The sequence below is a fragment of the Ceratotherium simum genome, chromosome 13, assembly GCF_057802395.1.
Source record: "Ceratotherium simum simum isolate JZ-2026a chromosome 13, ASM5780239v1, whole genome shotgun sequence".
In the NCBI taxonomy this organism is placed as follows: Eukaryota; Metazoa; Chordata; class Mammalia; order Perissodactyla; family Rhinocerotidae; genus Ceratotherium; species Ceratotherium simum.
Genome location: NC_141912.1, coordinates 21,036,563 through 21,055,249, shown reverse-complemented (window position 1 = coordinate 21,055,249; position 18,687 = coordinate 21,036,563).

Below are 18,687 nucleotides of genomic sequence, written 5' to 3'. Positions count from 1 at the left end.
ATGAATTACAAACAGCCATGACTTAACAATGAGCCAAAAATAATGTTTTCTGAATTTCCCCCGGATTTCACTAGATATGCATCAATTGCCAGGTCGTTCTTCATGTTGGTACACCAATCTATAGTTCACCAATATCAGAATAATATGCTTGGGGTGGGGTGATTCTCTTGGTCAGTGCAAATTATCAAAGTTTGGCTATATGGGATTATTGGTAGCAAAAACCCCATAAATGTTCACAAGCAGCTATTTCACTCAGGTTATATCTCTGACCAACGTAGGCCTGTGTAGCTCATTTGATGTGCCTGCTACCAAGAGACTGAACCCCATTAAATTTCATGCAGACACAGCCCTTTTTATGATGAGGGGGCATATCTTTCTGGGGAGCTGCTGTCTCTCCATTAGATGAGAGGGAAATTTAAAATGAGAATTCACCCTCTATTAGGGTTATAAGATTTAGAAAAAAAATTACATGAGACATATTTACACTCAAAAGTTATTTGTTGTCTATTTGAAATTCAAATTTAAGTAGACATTGTATTCCTATCTGGAACCCTACCGTCTATGAACTTGAAGACAAACAATATATATTTTTTTAAATGTTACTTCTTTATTGCTCAGGACTTTCCTGGTTTAGCCCTGAAAGTCCCACATCCCGGGAACCCCATCCTCCAGCCCTAGGTAAATCAGGATGTGGTCAGTCTCCTATCATCTGTCTGATAAACTCTGACTCTTCAAAGACAGTGCCTATATTTCCATTATTATTATCATTTTTTTGTATCCCCAATGTTAGCGCAGTGTCAGACACTGAGTATATACATAGTAAATGTTTCTTGAATAAATGAATGAATGAATGTAAATGAAAGAATGAATGAAGGTTAGCAGAGGGCAGAGTAAAGAGAGAGGGGAGAAGAGAAGGACAGTTTAAGTGCTAAAATACACTGCCGATATTTGGCAGAGGAAAGTGATGGAATTGGAAAGAGAAGTAGCTTCAACTCCGCTGCACCTCTAAATCCTCTAGAAAGCTCTTTAAAAATACTTACACTTGGGCTCTACCAATTGACTGGAGTCTCTAGAGATATGGCCCTGGCCTAGGATTTTTTAAAAGCTCCCCCGGGTATTTCTAAAGTGCAGCCAGGGTTTAGAATCACTGGCTTAGGGCCTCTCAAGGCAAGCCAAAACCCTGCAGTGGAAGGCATTTGGAAAAAACAAACTATAAGTGATTCTTACATACTTCTCCAACAACCTAACTTTGGTGAGTTTCTCATTTTTAGGCTTGTTCCTGCTGCCTCTTCTGATACCTAATTATCCTCCCAATTACGTGAGTTCTTGGCTGATTTAGAGAGAGAAGAAGCTGGAAGTCAGGGAATGTGGTGGCTGAACCTCCCTGCGATCTAACGGGTATAGCGAATCTGTCTTCAAACAGTTGTTTGGAAAAATAAATAGCGTCCAAGGCTAGGTAAAGAAAATAGTTAACGTTAGCAATTTTGTTAACATATCCAGGAAATAGACTTGCTGCTGGCAGGCTAAATAAATGTGTGCCACACATGACCTTCAAAACCATTGATCTGAAAGGTTATAAACAATACCCGCCTGACCCATTGGTCTGTGTCCTCGGATTAAGAGATCCTGCCGTGTATATTCTCTTTTGTGGGGCATTGCTGCCAATAAGGAAGACTACTTTAAAAATATATATATTGACCAGGTTATATGTGATCATTAATCACAGGCTCTCCCTAGGACTACTGTCATAAATACTGCATCTGCATAAAATTCCCTGCTGAAATTACCTTGCCATCTTTTCAGCCTTCTATGAAAAAGCAGACACATTTGGAGGAAAGAGGAAAGCAAAAGGCAGAGAGAAAGGAAACAAAGAACAGGAAATGTGCTGCCTTTTAAATTTTATTTTAAATTATTTAAATTGTTTTTTAAAACATTTTATATTTTATTCAAAATTATTTAAAATTGCTGTTAAATGTACTAGCACTTTGTCTCAGCACTGTTTGATGGCAATGTTAAATGTGATACTTTAACTTAATTTTTTATATTTTGGTATTTCTCTGTTACCAAGTGTGTCTTCATCGGGCAAATCCTATTTTGTGGTGCTGGAAACATACAAAATTACAAGTCCAAAATTAAGTTCAGGTCTGGGAAGGGGCCCGGAAACTGAAGCTTAATTAACATCCTGGTAAATTTGCTCTGGTCCACCAGCATCATATTTGAGGATGTAGACAATATTTCTTTTTCCTGTTTATTGTTTTAAAAATGACATCAAATTATATAGGCATATAAAATTCCAATAATACAGAATTGTGAAGATAAAAATTGAAAGGCCTTTTTCCCTGCCCCTCATGTTACTCTCCAGAGGTTATTCTTTTGGCATTGAGTATGTGAAACGTACCCATTTTTAAGTAGTGTTTTCAAATAGTTATTTAAAGTTTATTTTCTTTCGAGGCTCTCATATATTTTTTTCAAGGGTTCAGTTGAGTACATGTATGCTGTCAATTCTTGATTATCAAAGGCTGTTGTTTCAGTTTGTGGGTTCCCTGGGTCTTTTCCTTATTTATCTTCTCCTTTAAGTGTGCACTTGATTTGGAGAAGTTAGGTCTATTAATACCACTAAATAAGGGTTAAAAGGGCAATTTAGGAGTCAGATCTGGGTTTGAATCCCTCCTCAGCCATTTAATAACTATATGACTTAATTACTATCTATTAATACCACTTAACTATTTTGTTTCTCCTTAACTACTTAACAATTTTGAAGTTCTCCATCTTCAAAGTCCAGATAATAATGATAACCAGCTAAAGAGGTTGTTGCAAGGATTAAATGAGACGGTCAACACTGACAGCTCAGCACAGTCCTGGAATATCACATATGCAATAAATATGAAAAACCATCTCATCAACTTCAAGGTCATCATTATCATTACTGACTTTATTTTCATTATCAGTGAGTGGCTAAATCATTCAATATGATTTTCACTTATTAGGAACAGAGTCGGTGCTTTTTGGTGGATGAGTTTGAAATTATTGACTACAGTGAACTTTAGGGTACCCGATGGAAAATTACCTTCCAGGTAACCTCCAAGTACACCACTTGCATGCTGTCTCAGAGGTCACAGAACAGAGAAGCTCATAGACCCAATTGTCATACAGCTTATTAGATCAGCTTAAAACATACAGTAAGAGCAAGGGGAAGAAATAAGCTGTTAATATTCTTGGAGTAGTGTGCGAGTGGCGCAGAAGGACCACCCTCCCTGAATCCCGGGTATGTGATGTTCATATGTCCTGCTTATCCACCACATGAGCCCTCCCTGTGGATGTTGTAGCTGCAAGGAACAGAGCAGAGGTGTGAGCTGAGGGCTCAGCGGATGGAAGTTGCCTGGAGCCAACACACACTTGTACTTTCTAAAGACACAGGGCAAGTCCATCTGGCCAATAGCTGTAACTTGCCAATTAGCCTGATGAGCAGCTATAATTTATCTGTATTTCTCAGGCAGAGGACACATGGGGCCAGAATGAGTGTCACCCATGGGTGGCTGATTTAGGGCCTCATGAATATTTATTGCCTTATTGGCTCTTCCATCCCTTCCTATCCATCTTCAGCACACAAAGGCTCTACTTACTTTATCTATGCCCAACACATCTCCCAAGTTACTTTCTCCTTTATTTTATCTATCCTTCTCATTTGTTTTTCTTATTTTCTACAGAAGCGTTGAATATTCTTAAGTCATAGAGAAAACACTCATTAGACAGGGTTTATACTCGTTGTGGTAGAGTGGAGTTGTTATAACTTTGCTCTCAAACCAGCTTACCTGGATTCAAATTCCAGCCCCATCACTTACTAGCTGTGTAAACATAGGTAAGTTACTTAATCTTTCTGTGCCTCAGTTTCCTTCTCTGAAAAATGTGGATGATGATGATACTAATAGTAACTGCCTGATAAGGTGGTTGTGTGGATTATGTAAGTTATTCAACTAGAGTGTTCACAACAGTGCCTGGCACTTAGTAAAGACTCAGTGTCAGCTCTCATGATTTTTATCCCTTTGGACAGTGTGCTGTTAGCTGGAAGCCTGACTTAGGGACTGGGAAGAGATGTCAACATGTTTGTGAAGGAGGAAATAAATCTTTCCATTTACAGAGAGCTTACAACTTACAAAGAACTTTAAATGATTATTTTAAGATTTCAAAACAAACTCTGTGGAACAGGTACTATGACCTCCATTTTACAGATCACGAACCTGAAGCTCAGGGGATGAAATGGTTTATTCAGAGGTGCACATTTATTAAGTATCAGGTCGTGACTCAAATCCAGGCCTTCCAACCCCGCTGTCAGCACTCTTTTTGTCTCAGTATAGCTGCTGTGCCCGAGGAGCTGGCAATAATCTCCTCTGCCTGAGGAATAAAGGGCTTCCCTTCTCACTACCTCCTTCCACCATGGACTTAGACTAATGAGTGAAAACACTTTATATGGTCAAAGCAAAGACTTAAAAATTACTTCTCCCCAACTCTTAACATAGTGATTAATTTACTCTATTGCATAAATGCCTTGTAACTTGTCATCTCTGATCATGTCCTAGAGTAAAGTGTTAATAGTTGAGACAGTTTGGAGGTTAGAAGGGTGGAGAGGATGGAACCCAGAAAGGGCAAGCTGATTTTATCATTTGGCCTAAGAGTACTATAAATGATTTTACATATGACAGTTATAAATTTGCCTTATTTCTAGGTATAATCTATAGCACCATGGGTTGTCATGTTTAATACCTCATTGTAATTTAATCTCTTTATTCAAAAAATAATTTAACAGGGGCCTGCCCGGTGGTGTAGCAGTCAGGTTTGCGTGCTCTGCTTTGGCGGCCCGGGGTTGGCACGTTCGGATCCCAGGCGTGGACCTGTGCACCGCTTGTCAAGCCATGCTGTGACGGCATCCCACATATAAAGTAGAGGAAAATGGGCACGGATGTTAGCCCAGGGCCAGTCTTCCTCAGCAAAAAAATAAATAATAATTTAACAATGTAAACAAAATATAGGCACAAAGGAGGAGACATTTACATATCTCATTAATCCATTTGCACAAATACAAGTGTAGGCCTGGGAAAAACCTCAAGAATTCACCTTATGTCTCCCTTGCCCTCTGTGGGAGGGGCCTCTGTATTGAGTCAATTGTTAGCAACTATAATTAGTGGGAAAGATACACTAATATAAAGAAATGCTGAGCAGGTAAAAGAAAACCAAGTGCAAGGAAATACAGTGACTGATGACAGAGGGTAGAATCCTATTGCCACACACACACACACACACACACACAGACACACACACAAAGAGTAAAGTGAAATTAATTAAACTGGCTGCCAAACCATGCTTCCATCCTCTCACATTTGACCAACTTGGATAGTGGCCCCGTTATTGGCAGGATTCTCTTTCCTCTATTTATGGAGTGCATTCTTTCAAATGTCCTTGGTGGATTCAAGGATTATTTATTTTCAAGTTTCAAATAGTCAAACACAACCTGACAGACAAAGCCCCACATAAACCGGGCTCCTGTGCTGTCCAGGCCCCAGTCATAACCAACTATTTGTCTGCATGAGGAGGTGAGATGGAATTTATTCTCAGGAATTTCAAGGTCTCTACAATGAAATCAGTTATGCGAAATAGAAAAAAAAATGAACACTGTAATTTGTAGAAAACTGTGCCACTCTTTTTAACATCACAAAAATCCTCCTGAGGGTGCTGTGAGGAACAATCCATTGTCCCCAGAGGACCTCTGTGTTAGGAAGGATGAGTCCACACGAAGCCAGGACTGACTGAAGGCTCCGGGGCCTATTCCTGGGTCTTGTAGCAACATAAGAATTTAGCAACCTTGTTATTGGCTTCTCTTAGTATCTAGGAACTACCTTCCCTTCAAATATTTTTTTGATGTGCTTCCCTATTCCTGAATTCCTGAGCAAACTTTAGGGCTTACTCTCTCTTCTATCAAGACAGTAAACCTCTAACCTAAAATAATGATTTTTTTTTTTAGGGGCTTTATTTTATGGTGCTATATATATGTATCAGTAAGGGTTAAATCAAAGGAGAACCAGTAGAAGATATATATTTGGAGATTTATTGCAAGGAATTGGTTTATGCAATTGTAGGGACTGACTAGGTGAGTCCAAGATCCATGGGGCATGCCATCCAGGCTGGAAGTTTAGGGCATGAGCAGAAACTGGGGTTCTACAGGCATAATTTTTCCTTCTTCAGGGAATCCTCAGTTCTGCTTTTAAGGCCTATCAACTGATTGAATCAGGCCCACCAGATTATCTCCCTCACTTAAAACCCACTGATTATGGACTTTAATCACATCTACCAAGGACCTTCATAGGAACACCTAGATTATGTTTAGTTGAATACCTGGTGACTGTAGCCTAGCCACGTTGACACATCAAAAAGACCATCACAATATGTATGTGCCAGGCACTATTCCAAAGACTTCATATATTAATTCATTTATTAACCTCACAACAACCCTATGAGGAAACTGAGGCACAGAGTAGTGGACTAAATTGTTCAAGATGGTGTAACAAATAAATACAGAAGCAGCATTCGAATCCAAGTGGTCTGGTTCCAGAGACTACGCTTCAACCACGACTTTACTAATTTTCTTTGGATTCAGTCTTCCAGGTGCTTTTCAAAATATTTTCTAGAATGCTCAATGTTGTTCTGTCAAGAGCAAATTGCTTTTCCTATCAGAATTTCTCTTACCATACTCCAGAATACATTCTTTTTCGTTAGGGTCATGATGTTTCTGAGAATTAGGGTTGTAATTACCTTCATAATTAATAGCAATAGATATATATTAATTTCTGTGTCTAGTAATAAATAATTTTGTTTAACCCTGATTAATGGCAACTGTATTTATCATCTATTTTATAGATGAGACAACAGAGGCTCAGTCAATTAACAGGTCTTCCTAAACCGACAGATCTAGTGGTAGAGGTAGAAACGTTACTTCACGTACTCAAGAAGGAATTATTCTACGAACCAGATAAAGTTTCTGTTTGATGCTTGGAAATGAGAGTGGGCAAAAGAAACAATAACAGTTTGGAAACAAAAAAAGCATGGCAACTAGGACCTAGTGAACAAATACTGTGGAAATTATTTGGGAAATTAATCATTTTGCATAGGAATTTTTTTCCGTGAATAATTACTGAGGAGAAGAAAAATCTTTCACTTGTGTCGAGACGCAGCGGTGGTTTGGGTGGTTTGAAGACAACGTTGACGGCCACACTTGGCATGTTTTTCCAGGCTGTCAAGAGTATGAGGAGATGGGCTGTGCTTGTCCGTCCTGCTGACCTTCACAAGCCCACGAGGAAAAGACCTGAGCAGACAGGTGTGAGCACTCCTGAATGTGTTTACCAACCGAAGAGAACTGCCTTTACAATACTGCCAAGTTGGCTTCTGTTAAAGATCTCAGCAACATCCCGGCCCTGACCCTGGGGTGCACACACAACGAAGGAGGCTTGTTGGCAAGATGTCACCCCCCCCAACCTGCCACTTAGAAGGCTTGTCGCCTCCTCCTTCCCCCATTGAATCCTCACTGAGGAACATTTCATTCTCCAGATTGCCGCTTTAGGAGAATGAAAGATAAAATAAAACAGTCACAGGGAAGGTGCAGGTTTATTACCTATAAAATTACTACCAGTCAATTTCCTCTGTCTTTCTTGCTTGCTTGCCTTTTGTTTCTTTCTTTCAAAATTATTTCAAATTATTAAATATTTTAAATACATAAATATAAAGTAACAGATATCTTGGTACCTACCGCAGAGATTGAACAGAAGTTAGCATGTTTTGTCTTATTTGCTTTAGATAGCTTAAAAGATAAAAAAACATTACAGAATTAGCTAAAAACTTACTCTCTACCTTTTCCTAGCCCTTGTTCCCTAGATGTAACTATTATCTTGAAGTTGCTGCGTATCATTCTCATCCATATTTCTTTGCTCATAGTATCTTTCAGTCTGTCAACCTATCTATCCATCTATCATCTATTTATCCATATGATTCTGAGTCTTTAACATTATACATATTTGGCATCTTATTATATGTATCTTTGTGCAATTACCTTTTCTTATTCAACGTGATGTTTTTGAGATCTGTACATGATGATAGTTAAAGATCTAATTCAATTATTTCCTCTTTGTTTGCTATTACAAACAGCAGTGCAGTAACCATCATTATAAGACTTCCTGTGAGCATGTGTTAGAGTTTCAAGAGGGAGAATATTTAGTAGTAGAATGATCAAGTTATTTGATAGGTGTATCTTGAAATTTTTTAATATAGCCAAATTGCTTTCCAAAATGGCAGGAGTGATTTCCTGTATCTCCAACAATCTTGCTATAAATTGCACAACCACAGGTGGCACTCCTCCTATATAACATTAGATGATTGGCACCTTCAGAAGAGGTGCACATTTGCAGCCATTTGTGTAAGAATTCTTTGTTCCTGCTATCCTCACCAAGACATGTTGTCACCAAATATAGTATGCGTTTTGCCAATTTATAGTGATATGTCATTGTTTTTTGTTTGTTTGCATTTCCCTGATTGGTAGTGAAGATGAGTATCTTTTCATATGTTCATTTGGTAATTTTGATTTCCTCGATGGTGAATTGCCTTTTTTTCTTCGGATTTTCTTTCATCCTATTTATAGAATTTCTTTACCAATCCAGGGTTCTAATTCCCTGTTGTATGTTTGTTCATATACATTGCAATGTTTACTCCCATTTGTACTTTATGTGTCTTTTGCCAAATAGAAATTTTACATTCCAATGTAATCAAACATATCAGTCTTTACTTTTATGAATTGTACTATTCATTTTTTCTTTAGGAAATTTCTCCCAACTCAGATATAATAAAGGATTTTGCTCTTTTTTACTGTTTTAGTAACAGTTTTTACAGTTTTATTCTGTATATTTAGGTCTTTAATCTATCTGGATTTTATTAATGAATGGTGTATGGAAGAGACCTCATTTTATCTTTTTTCATTTGAATAACTAGTTAGCCCAACACCATTTATTGAATAGTCTATGTTTTCTCCAGTACTTGATAATACCACTTGAGTTTCGAAGTTCTCTTTCTACTTTTTCTATTCTGTCCTATTAATATATTTTTCTATCCCTGAACTATGGCTGTAATTGTTATAGCTTTTTAACAATTTTTTAAAAATTGAGATATAAGTGACATATAACATTGTATTAGTTTCAGGTGTACAACATAAAGATTCAATATTTGTATATATTGTGAAATGATCACTATAATAAGTCTAGTTATTATAGACTTAAAATATATTTTCCATTTGAATTTTTCTTTTAATTGAGTTCCATGAAAAGGCTTCTTAGTAATTTAATAGAAATGGCGTTGAATTTATGGACTAATCATGAGAGTATTCTCTTCTTTATGATGACATTGAAACTTCTCCTCTTTAAACATTGTATATCCTCTATTATTTAGGCTTTCCTTTTTGACCATCAATAAAGCTTCGCAATTTTGGTTATGAACTTGTATATCTATTGTTGAATTTATTTGTATAGGCTTCTAATATTTTCTATTTAAATTACGTTTTAGCTCTTTATTTTTAAACAATCATAGATTCACAGGAAGTCGCAAAAATAGGACAGAGAGGTCCCATGTACCAGTTGTCCCCAATAGTAATATCTTCCATAACTATAGGACAATATCAAACACAGGAAATTGACATTGGTTCAATCTTCATACCTTATTCAGATTTCACCAGTTCTGCATACACTTGTGTGTGTGTACCTCTGTGCAATTTATTTATTTATTTATTTATTTATTTTTTGAGGAAGATCAGCCCTGAGCTAACATCCATGCTAATCCTCCTCTTTTTGCTGAGAAAGACCAGCTCTGAGCTAACATCCATTGCCAATCCTCCTCCTTTTTTTTTTTTTTTCCTCCAAAGCCCCAGTAGATAGTTGTATGTCATAGTTGCACATCCTTCTAGTTGCTGTATGTGGGACCGGCCTCAGCATGGCTGGAGAAGCGGTGCGTTGGTGCGCACCTGGATCCGAACCCAGGCCGCCAGCAGCGGAGTGTGTGCACCCAATTGCTAAGCCACGGGGCCGGCCCCCCTCTATGCAATTTTATCATATATGTAGTTTCATGTAACCACACCACAGTAGAGATGTGGAACTGTTCTATTACCACAAAGGCCCATTGTACTATCCCTTTATAGTGATACACTATCCCCCACCCTAACAATTGACAACCACTACTGTCTGCAGAATTTTGTCATTTTGAGAATAATACAAAAATAGAATCATTTTTTATGTGTGTAATCGTTTTGAGATTGGCTTTTTTCACCCAGCAGGTTTTCCTTGACATCCTTCTACATTTTTGTGTGTATCAATATTTTATTCCTTCTTATTGCTAAATACCAGTCCAAGGTAAGAGTGTACCATGGTTTGTTTAACCATTCAGCCACTGCAAGACATTGTTATTTCCAATTTGGGGTTATTATGAATAAAGCCACTGTGAACATTTGTGTGCAGGTTTTTATGTGAACATAAGTTTAATTTCTCTGGAAGAAATGCTCAGGAGTGCAATTGCTAGATCACTTGGTAGTTACACATATAGTTTTGTAAGAGACTTCTATACTCTTTTCAGTGACTATACCATTTTACATTCACGTCGGCACAAGAAATCTGGTTTCTCCACATCCTCACCAATACTGGCTATTTTCACTTTTTTTATTCTAGCCATTCTGATAAGTGTGTAGTGATATTGCATTGTGGTTTTAATTTGCATTTCTTTAATGGCTAATGGTGTTGAACATCTTTTCATGTGCTTAGTTACCAACTGTACATCCTCTTAAGTGAAATAACCTGTCCATATGTTTTACGTGTTTTCTGAATTAGATAGTTTGTTTTACTGTGCAGTTTTAGAGTTCTTTGTATATTCTAGATATTAATCATCTGTTAGATAGGTAGCCTACAAATATTTTCTCCCAGTCTGTAGCTTGTCTTTTCATCCTCTTCACAAAGTCTTTCACAGTGTGAAAGTTTTTTTATTTTTTAAAATTTTGATGGGATCCAATTTATCAATTTTTCCTTTTATGGAGTCTAAGAACTCTGCCTGGCTCCAGGTCTCAAAGATTTTCTTCTATTTTGAGCCAGCCCTGATGATCTAGTGGTTAAAATTCGGCACTCACCACTTCAGTGGCCCAGAGTCGCTTTCCGGTTGTGGAACCACACCACCCATCTCTCAGTTGCTATGTTGTGGTGGCCACTCACATAGAAGAACTAGAATGACATACAATTAGGATATACAACCATGTACTGGGGCTTTGTGGAGGAAGAAATAAAAAACAGGAAGATTGGCAACAGATATTAGCTCAGGGGGAATCTTTCCCTGAAAAAAATATATTTTTTTCTCCTATTTTTTACTAAAAGTTTTATAGTTTTACATTTTAGATTTAAGCCTGTGATCTATTTTGAGTTAATTTTTTATAAGGTGTGAGGTTTAGGTCATGGTTCAGTTTTTCGCTTCTGGAGGTCCAATTATTCTAGCACCATTTGTTGAAAAAGCTATCTTTCCTCCATTGAATTTCTTTTGTATATTTGTCAAAAATCAGTCAAGTATAGTTTTTGTGGGTCTATTTCTAGGTTCTCTAGTTTGTTCCATTGATCTATGGGTATATCCCTCTGCCAATACTACATAGTCTTGATTACTGTAAGGCTTGATTGTAGTAAGGCTTAACATTGAATAGAGTGATTCTTCCCACTTCATTTTTCCTTTTCAAAATTATTTTAGCTCTTCTAGGTCCTATGCCTTTCCATATAAAGTTTAAGAATAAGCTTTTCTATGTCCACAAAAACTTTTCAGGGATATTAATAGATATTATGTTCCATCTATAAATCATGTTGGGGAGAATTGACATCTTTACTATGTTGAGTCTTCCAGTCCATGAACGTGGTATGTCTCTCCATTTATTTAGGTCTTCTTTGATTTCTTTCATATCCTTTTTCTTTTTTGACAGATTGAATTTACGAAAATTGACTTTTTTATCTGATTCTTCTTGACTGACAGATTTGGAGCGCTCAAGTTCTTCAATCTAAGCTATAGGCAGGTAGTGTATTTAAGGTGAAAGGATACAGGACAGAACAGAGTCACAAAAGCAATATAAATTTCTAGGAAGGTAGCAGGAACTAATATTTATTTAGAACTCCATCTTGGGCAATTTACATAATCTGCTTCTTTCATTTCCTCTTTTGTGAAGTGGAAGTAATAATAGATTTCCTCACCAAGGATTGTCGTGAAGGTTAAATAAGACTACACATTTAACGCTTAAAACAGTGCTTGGTAGACAGTAAGTGCTCAATAAATTTCATTATTTTATTTATTCTCTTATTATTTTAATTATAATTGTTATTGTTGTTATTTGCCAAGCACTTTACAACAGCCCTGTGAAGTAAAGCATATTATCACTGTTGAAAAAACTGAGACATAGACATGGAAATGGAAAATGGCAGAGCCAAGTTTCCAACTTTGACCTGTCTGGCTTCAAAGCCCATTATTTCTCCGCTAAGATTCTCAGCCTGCTTTTTTTTTCTTTCTTTTTTTCTCTAGGAAAGATTCCCTCCAAGCCTACATCTGTTGACAATCTTCCTCTATTTTTTTTCTCCCACAAGCCCCAGTACATAGTTGTATATTTTAGTTGAAAGTCCTTCTAGTTCTTCTATGTGAGCTGCCACCACAGCATGGCTACTAACAGATGAGTAGTGTGGTTCTGCGCCCGGGAACCAAACCTGGGCTGCCGAAGTGGTGTGCACAGAACTTCAACCACTAGGCCATCAGGGCTGGCTCTCAGCCCGTTTTTAAGATATACATTGAAGAGTCAGAACTTGTACTTGGTGTCTCTAAAGTGTTTTATAACTCCAAACCAGGAGGTGAGAATGTAAAGGTCTCCAAGGAAGAAACATCTTTCCTTCTCTGTGCTATGCAAAACAGTCAGGAATAGGAAGCTCTTCTATTATGTCTCACTCATGTGTCTTCAATTGAACTTTAAATCTCTTTCCCCTTGTTTGGTTCTCAAAAATAGCTTATTACCACTCTCAGTGTAGTTTCCCACCATTCCCATGGAAGTTGTACTGTCTTCTATAGTAGGCATTAAATCACTTGTCACTTGAAGACAGACGGAACGACACTAGGAAACAAAGGAGAAAGCCTTGTGTGAAAGGAAGAAAGAGTACATATATAGGAAAGGGGATGAAAATATGACTTTTTTAAAATTAAACATGACTGATAATTTACATCAGGAAGATTTCAATTTGAGCAAGATGTACCTTGCATTCTCTCTTTCTCAAGTTGCTGAATCAGGCACACCATATGTCCCTAAACTAAGAAAGACCCTGGCACTTGGGGTTCTGGGAGCTTTGCTAGAAATTGGTCCAAAGTATGCATTAAGCCATGCAGGGAACAAAGTATCACAGATTGTGGAATCTCTGTCCCTGTTATCTCCTCATACCCTGAGACTGTGGACACTGGCCAATAGCCTCTGGTTTATAGATCCTATGCCTCTGATATCTGCTACTCATTAATTCTGAATTAGGGAAATGCAAAGACCTTTGGGCATCAAAAAGTATTTGGGGGCCGCGTTATAGGATATTTAGTCAGAATAGGAGTGAGAACACAGATTGTATATATAAAAGACAAAAATTGTAACTATATTAGTTTAGTTAGTGTAACACTAGCTGCTTTAAGAGATACCCAGTGACCTAACAAAGAGAAATTGGTGATTTACTTGTGTGTAGTCCAAAATCGGTATTCCTGAATAGCAGATCCCCTTGCACATGGCTATTAGGAATCCAGACACTATCTTACCTTGTGGATCCACCCTCTTCTAGGTCCTTAAAGTTCTCTAACTTCTGCAAACAGGTGGGGAAAGAGTAGGGAGGATTGTGTGTGTGGGCACTCATCACTTCCATCCATATCCTCTTGGCTACAAAATAGTCACATGGCAACACCTAACTGCGGAGGAAGTAGAGAAATGTGATCTATTATGTACCCAGGAAGAAGAGAAAGGGGTTTTGGTATTTACCACATAGTCTCTGCCACAGTGATCTCATAAAAGGGAAGAGACCCTATAGTCTCAGATGGTCTTCTCTGGAAATTAGACTGAGTGCTTGGCAGTTACACAAAGCCATTCTCTAAGACTCCGGGAGGTCAGAATTAGATCAAGAAAGTGTGGGAAGCTGCCAATGTGATTCACAGAAGAATTCTAGCTCTGGGCAAGGTGTTTTATTAAAATGTTCCTGCTTTTTACATCTGTGAAGCACATTCCAGTCTCAGATTCCACAGTGTTAATTCCCAATATCTTCGGATGTTAAGTTTCTCCTCATCATTCAAGGCTCAGTTTAAATGCAGTAACCTCAGAAAGGCCTTCTCTCCCATTACTTTTTCTAATAGTTTTACCTATTACCCAGCCAAAATATAATGCATTTCCCTATATTACTTCCTTCATAAAACCTATCTGGATATGAAATTATTATATCTGTGACATATTTATTTTCTTCCTTTCCTACTGGGATATAATCTCCACGAAAGCATGGGCCTTCTCTCTTTTATATGCTGTCACTGGTATTTCCTCAATAAAAAATTGTTAAATGAATTAATAAAATACATTCTTCTATCTAGAAAACTAGAAAAATTCCCTTTTCTATAAGTGTATAAGAAAGCAGAAAGCTACACACATAGTTATAGTCATTGAAACTCCTAAGAAATATCAGTGATATATTAATTCACCAATACTTTTTAAAATAAGTTTTCCATTTAACCGTGTCACCGTTATCCATTTCATTCTAAAGCAATTCAGAGAGAGTCCTTTAGAGTTCTCTATCTCTAATATGTCCACCTGAGGTCAGAAAAGTGACACACATTCACACAATTGAAGAACATATCAAAAAAGATTATACTATGGGTAATATAGAGTAGCTACAGTAAAGTTAAAAAGAATATGGAATAAAACAAGCAGGATTTGTTTTTTCAGAATTAGGTAATAACAAACAATCAAGTATGTCAATATCCATTCTATTAATCCAAAATCTGAAAATAGTAATATTATTACAATCTTTATTGAGAGGCCAATGTAGCATTTTTAACAGAAAAGTAAAATGACGGTAGAGCATTGTACATAGATGGCAATTAACAAATAAAATTAGCAATAAAAATTTTAGATCTGAATATTCAGGAGATCATTTTATGTCTAACTTAATAAATAAATAGATTTTATTGATGGATTTGTGGATAGAATTTTAGGATTTGAAAAACAAACCAATTCTGGTCTATTTAATCTAGAATTAGTCTAGCCCATTGCCTTTGAGTGGAGCAATCTAAGGCTATAGAATCTCCTCTTTCTTTAAGATATTTAGGCATCTAAAATAATTTGTATTTCATCTAATGAATAGAGGGACTGTGTAAATAGATAACCTCTTATATTTCCATCCAACATCAAGATTTCATGCTCTCTCTCTCAGAATACTTGTGAATTCAATAAATGTCTACCACAGGCTTTACACCGTCACTTTGTTTACATTTTTTTGCTGTTACAGGCTTACTAATCATCCCGAATAGTAATGGCAGGTACTCAGGTATTATTGAGTATCTAAAGCAAATCTTGGATTGTAGCTCCTTTATGCTTGTGTGGCATCCATTTTGTCAGCTCAGATGACTGGGTTTAAGATGAGTAATGGTATGTTGCTGGGGATTCTCATCCACAGTCTTGAGTCCTACTATTTCCACAGACACCAAATGCAGCACATTCTCCTGGCTTATCATTAGGTTTCCTCTCCCAGTGGAACGTCTTAGCAGCACAGCTATAGCCATGCTTTTCAAAGCCAAGCATTGAATTCAAGTTCCACTCTCCTGCCAACTCAATGCCTCATTGGTTTTCCTTTATTGTTTCCAAATATATTGTGTAGATAAATGAGTGATGGACAGGATTTTTAAAGTTTGTATAAGGATTTAGCAAAGATAAAAATCCCAAGAGTTTGGATAGTCGTACATTGCTTATCTACTCTCTTTGGAAACCAGTGGGAAACCATCCAAGAAGAGTTTTACATCCTTGTCAACATTTCCTGCTCTAAGTTGGGTGAAAATAGCATGTGGTCCTACTCCAATACTTACATGGTTTCAATTTTGGTCATAGTCAGAAATTGCTTTAATAATCAATTTTGGGTAACAAATAGGTCTATCAAACTCAATTTGGAATTTTGAAAAACTTATGTTGTGGATTATAAATATAGGTATGCTCCATTTTGTCTAAAATGGTCTGTGTGACCAAAGTGAACAGAGTGAGATTGAAAGAAATGGTTCAAAAGTCTTGGTTTTACAATGATTTGTTTTATAAATCTGGGTGGATTCTTTGGTTTCTGGTTCTTTCAATGGCAAACTTTACATATACTAGCTAACAAATTTCTCAAAAAAAAAAAAAACCAAGTTTAGTGCTTTATGAATACGAAAGAACATTAGAAAATTGGTGATAGTTCACGACTGTCTCTGAGACCACACATGGTCACAGAAAGATCCCAAGGGGCTCACGTTAGAAACACATAGTATCTGTAAGAGGGCCATTATCTGTATGAGTCAAATTCCTAAGTGCCAAAATTGACCAAGGAATGATTCTAGCGTAAAAGAAAATCAGGTTCATGTCAGAAAATAGGTCGATATTATCTTTGTGAAAACTTCTCAGACAATTTGAATTTCACTCTCCTTACTCTCCTAGATTCTGCTGACCCTCAAACAATACTCAGGAATGTCTTCCTCAAACCCTGTATTATTATACCACTCAGTTGATCACATACGTATAGGGAGTCGTCTAGTATGTATAGTATCAAAGTTACACTTAAGGTTCAACACCAGCTGCATTCCTTCTTCCTTAATACCTAACGACGTGATTTTATATATATATGGTTAGGTATGTTGTTGGTTATATTTCCCTGAAGTTCAGCCACGTGTGATTTTCATAAGATTTTCCCAAAGGTCAAATGGTTGTTATTTATTGGCTGATCCTTCCCTAATAAATGTGCTGGCATCTGATAATCACATAAAATCATGTTGAGCTAAACCTTGGGCACGCATCCCTCTGAATAAATATATGAATGCTTTATATAATCTATGTGGACAAATATAATAGGTAGCTAAAATATAATAGCTACCATTTATTGAGTCCTTACTTTATAAAAGACATGGAGCTAATATTTATAAGCATAACTTCATTTTATTCTTACAGTAACTCTAAGAGGCAAGACCATTATTATTCCTGCTTTAAAGATGAGTAATACAGGATTCAGAGTGGTTAAGTGCCTTGCCCAAAGTTGCAGAACCTATAAGGGATAGAATGGGGACTCAGCTTAGGCTTTCGTTTCCAGAGACCATTTCCACCTGGTTGTGCTGTCACCAACAGCCCTCACTATGCAAAGCCAGGGGTTTTGGAGACGGTGGTTCAACACCCCGATCATCGCTAATCAGACCCTGACTACCCCACCTCCTGCGTGTCTTTATATACACTGACTACTTCCTAAACATTGACATTTCAGACTGAACATTCACATTTGATGGATCTGGACACACCAACTACTGTGGACACAGGCCGTTGCCCCTAGAACCTCTGAGAGTCCCCAGCCCTACAAAGGAGACAAGAGAGTGTTGAGATTGGAGATTCAGAAGGCCATCTTTACCTTTTATCTATCTATATAAATCCCTTGGTTGCTTCTCTCAAAAGTCTAGCTGTATATGCTTTTTCACATAATTATTCCAGTAATTTAAGCCTAAACATTGAGTGGTAATGTGAAAAACCATATGGGTTCATTTCCAAGCAGTCTCAGGAATAATTGAGAACAGTTCAGTCAGTGACTGTTCATTTTTTTAAAAAAGTATAAATTTCTGAAAATATGTTACTTTAAGCATGTTATTCAAAAGTTTTTAAGTAATTTCTACAAGGAAAATGTGTGTTAATGCTACAACATAAAATTTGTGTTAATTTTTTGGAACTTAAGAGCATAGAGTAACTTATGAAGTATGTATATGCTTTTGAGTTTCTTACAGGGATGACTTTTGGTAGAATCTGCTTACAATTTTCAAAATCTTTATTTAGTTCTAGGCAATGCCCTGTTACTTTCTCAAAATCCAAACAGTGAATTAATTGTTTTATTTGGTAATAATGAGACTGGTAATTGTGCTTAAGATAAAATGTATGAATAAATAGATAACATGTATTAACAAGTCAATAATAACAATATTATTAAGATCTGCTAGATTCTGGGTATAGCCAGTTTTTCATTATTAATTTATTGTAAGGTCTTCACACCAACAAGCCAACAGACAAACTTCATTTTATTCACAGGCACGACTTGGGCTATCTGTTCTGATGGATATAACCTTTCTCCTTCAGGCCAAACTTTGAAGTCAGTCCACTATTTATTTATTTATTTATTTATTTTATTTTTTTGTGAGGAAGATCGGCCCTGAGGTAACATCTGCCAATCCTCCTCTTTTTGCTGAGGAAGACTGGCCCTGGGCTAACATCTGTGTCCATCTTCCTCTACTTTATATGGGATGCCGCCACAGCATGGCTTGACAAGCGGTGCTTTGGTGCGTGCCCGGGGTCCGTACCCTGGGCCGCCACAGCGGAGCATGCGCACT